Source organism: Oncorhynchus gorbuscha, linkage group LG21 (assembly GCF_021184085.1).
Source record: "Oncorhynchus gorbuscha isolate QuinsamMale2020 ecotype Even-year linkage group LG21, OgorEven_v1.0, whole genome shotgun sequence".
Classification (NCBI taxonomy): Eukaryota; Metazoa; Chordata; class Actinopteri; order Salmoniformes; family Salmonidae; genus Oncorhynchus; species Oncorhynchus gorbuscha.
The window spans coordinates 20,385,264-20,389,527 of record NC_060193.1 but is presented as its reverse complement, the minus strand read 5'-3'; the positions used below and the strand labels follow the sequence as shown (position 1 = coordinate 20,389,527).

At 37.8% G+C, this 4,264-nt stretch overlaps 1 long non-coding RNA gene across 1 annotated transcript; it reads right to left on the bottom strand.

The window, feature by feature from the left end:
• Window positions 1–528: 528 nt before the first annotated feature.
• LOC124008806 lies at window positions 529–2,574 on the bottom strand. The gene is made up of 4 exons (XR_006834167.1): window positions 2,242–2,574; window positions 1,297–1,350; window positions 920–1,024; window positions 529–698 (listed from the first exon to the last, which is right to left on the bottom strand). It is a non-coding gene; the product is annotated as an uncharacterized LOC124008806 (long non-coding RNA).
• Between the last annotated feature and the right edge of the window lie 1,690 nt (window positions 2,575–4,264).

Sequence of the window (4,264 nt, the reverse complement as noted above, 5' to 3'; positions counted from 1 at the left end):
TGTAATCTGACATGCAGGTTAAAATATCAGACCAACTGTGAACCAACTATATTAATTTGGGGGCAGGTCAATAAACAATAAACATGAATGTACATATCCTTGGAGATTGGGTCATTATTTTACCTGAATTTTGACCTGGAGTCATACAAAATAGTGTATTTCTCTACTCTGACGAGTAAATCCACAGACAAAAAGGTAAACCTAGTTTGTTTTTAGTTAGTTGATCTTGTCCACATTCTTATTGTGCCCAATTTTTTCAGACAGGTGTAGACGATTAAAATACGCATCTCATAAGTTTAAACAGACAAGTTCAGGTCAAGATCAGGACGAAGGGACTGTTAACTGCAGGTATAAAACAGGCTCTAGAGTGTGACAACCCGACACCGTGAGACCTACTGTAAGCACTCATCTGTATGGTATAGGGGCTCTGCATGCAAAACATGATTGAATAAGTTGTGATTATGTTTTCACACTATGACTAAAACGCAACACACATACACAAAAATGAATATAAACACAACATGTGAATTGATAATATAGAAAAATAATTTATTTATTTGATTGACATGTTTAAAAGACTGATTATGCGGGTGTAACAATGATTTAAAATCATTTGTTCACCCCCTTGCTCTCTCATCCTCAGAAGGGGTTGGACCAGATAAATGAACATTTCTCCAAGTTCAGCTTTGCACTGTGTTCTACAAAGACAGAAAGACAGGCAGACAAAGTTATAGAAAGCAAAAAACAACTGCACACACACAGACACAGACACAGACACAGACGCACGCACGCACACACACACACACACAGAGACACAGACACAGACACAGACGCACGCACACACACACACACACACAGAGACACAGACACAGACACAGACACACACACACAGACACACACACACACACAGTATACTCACTATACAAGTTATATTTCCTGCAGAAGCATTTAATCAGTTGCTTTGTCTCCTCAGGGGTTTTGGGAAAGAGTGGCTTGCGGCAGATCTCTCTCCCATTGGGAAGAACTGGAGAGAGAATGAAATCCACAGTTCTAAATGACACACGTCTCTTTATATTCATATCATATTCAATAAGTCATCATAAGTATGCAAGTGAGGATGATGATGATGATGATAACCTTTGTAGGAGACTGTACAGAATTAAGTTTAAGTTTGAGTTAAAGTTTTTAATTAGGCAGTGGTGTTAACTTACAGTAATTGCTTTATAGTCAACAAATACAATGAATCTGTTACCATTGGCATTTATCATTTAGCACTTACTAAATAGGCATGCTCACCTTTGCACCGACACTTACGGAGCACGTCCCTCACAGACCATTTGGTAGAATAGACTATACACAGAGTGGAGGAAGAGTTGGTCCCATTTTGTCATAAATGTTGAACTACTGCAACAATTCATTACTGAGTAACCCTTGAGAAAACAACAGTCCATTCAAAAGGTGCATTTAACTGTAAAAGATCTGTTAGTCATTGACCTAGTAGTGTTCAGGCATGATACATCTATCTGTACAGAATTGACTATATGCAGACAACAAATACTTTGTTGTTTAATTCAAGTGCACTGCTGGAAAAAAATCCCAATTGTCATAATTGAGTAAAAGTAAAGATACTTTAATAGAGAATGACTCAAGTAAAAGTGAAAGTCACCCAGTAAAATACTACTTGAGTAGAAGTCTAAAAGTATTTGATTTTAAATATACTTAAGTAATCAAAAGTTAATGGAATTGCTCAAATATACTTAAGTATCAAAAGTAAAAGTATAAATAATTTCAAATTCCTTATATTAAGCAAACCAGACAGCACCACTTTAAAAAAACAAACAGATAGCCAGGGGCACACTCCAACACTCAGATATAATTGACAAACGAAGCCTGTGTGTTTAGTGAGTCCGTCAGATCAGAGGCAGTAGGGATGACCAGGGATGTTCTCATGATAAGTGCGTGAATTGGACCATTTTCCTGTCCTGCTAAGCATTCAAAATATAACTAATACTTTAGGTGTCAGGGAAAATGTATGGAGTAAAAAGGACCTTATTTTCTTTAAGAATGTAGTGAAGTAAAAGTTGTCAAAATTATAAATAGTAAAGTACAGCTACCCATTACAACTACTTAAGTTGTACTTTAAAGTAGTTTAACTTAAGTACTTTACACCACTGTTCAAGTGTGACATGAAGCTGATATCACCTATATTGTAAACCCACATAAAGTATTCTGCATATTCACCTGTGTTGTGGCACCAAATGGAGGCCAGAAAGACCAGTAGGAGAGCCACACAGATGAGCTTGGACATGATGATGGCAGCCGTGGACACTGGACAGAGTAGAGCAGTGCTGTCTCTTTTCTTGGTACTGTGTTCAAGTGGAATAGTAGTAAACTGTTACAGTAAATCTGTTACAGGAATAGTAGTAGTAGTGTCTTGGTCTTGGGAGGAAAGCTCAGAGCATCTGCTCTTTTCTATCCGTAGCCGTTCAATTTACATTATAATCTCAGGCAATAATCACCTCTCTATGCGTCTTATTTGTGTTACAGCCAGAGAGCTAGATAGATAAGTCTGGACAGGTTTTATGGGCTTTTTGTTTTTCTCTGCCATCATGCATGCCCTAACATCTGATATGCGATAATGATGGAGATAGATAGGGCAGCATAAGACGAAGTGAAACACAAACTCCTTTGAAGGCTCTTCTTCGGTCAGCCTCGATGACTCAAGAGTTGTTGTGGTGGTTGTGGAGCCTGGTTGGAGCAGTGTTTCTATTGATCTGGCAAAGATTAAATCCACTAGGACTCTGCAATTACAGTTACAATCTGCAAGGTGGATGATCATTGTCCAATGCTAAGTCTTTGCTTTTTTACCCATGTGTTTTTCAGTTTCTAACTATTAAAAAGCATGGTATGGGCCTGTAGGTTACTTTCTAAACACAATCTGTTTCTATTAGGTATCTGTAATCTGATTACAATATTTTGGCGTACGTAACAGATTAGAGTTACAGTTTTTTTGTATTCAGATTACATGTAAAAAATGACAATTTCTTAACTCTGATCATATCTGTTTACTTAATTATATTTAGTCATGGTTGGCTGACATTAAACCTTTTTTGGTCATTGGGGCCTAACTCTTCTGAATCGTATGAAAACGGTGAAATTAGATCACATTAGGCCTATTATTATTGTGTTTTAAAGCATTTCTTAGTAAAATATTAACATTTAATTTTCTACATAGGCCTAAAAATCCTTTACAAACCCTTTATAGATGCTATAGGGCTACCATGAAATGTTGTCATTTGACCTCAATGCAATCTGGCAAACACGAGCAACTAACTCCACATGAGTCACCTATTTTGTGTGGTTCGTGCATCATTCATTACGCATTGAGTGGATGGAGCGGGTTGGTTCTAATTAAGTGATAATGCCCGAGAAGCCGGTGTTCGGAGGATATATTTGCTCAGGTGTTGTTAAGCCCGAGATTAAGTCCAGGGCCGGCAAACCATACCAATATATCCTTCAAACACTGGTTCAAGGCATTATCACTTTTATACAACGTCTTACCAACATATTCAAATAATGGTTGATATATTTTCATTGAAAACGTTATATTGATTAATGTATTCATACTATTTCATCCTTTCACAAGATATAGTCCTGACACCGGTAGTTCATTCTATCGGTTCGGTTGCCAGAGACGTGGCCCAGTTGCTCAGTCTTTCTGTTCTGTATCAATGGATGCATACCAGTCGTTCGTTTTAAATGTTCCATTGCCATACTGGCTGGCTGGCAACGTTCTTATCCCTTGCTTGCTAGCCAACTATAGCTAATTTACAGTCACGTCAAAGAGTGCAGCAAGAATAACAGCAAAGTAGGTGCATTTGCATTTGTTTAAGCTTTTTTGTGACATTTTATTTGGATACATCCATAACAATGAGCTAATGAGGCGTATTTTCACCTGGCATGGAAAATGTGTTCTCTTGTCAGGAAACTGTTGTTGAGGAGCTAGCCAACAACACAGCTAACACAATCACTTCACACTGAAGTTGGAAAGACTGCAAACTAGCTGCACTTTGTTTCGTTTGACCTCTTTTCTATTGACAGTTCTTTGCATATATCCATAAAAATGCTGATTCATGTTTGGACTGGCTGCCGCCCTGTCCATCTCATCCCGACTCCACACACCTTCATTACCTATACGACAGCTGGAGATCGAATTTGAATAGTGAAACAATGTTGCAAAAGACAGATATCAAGGTTTATACAA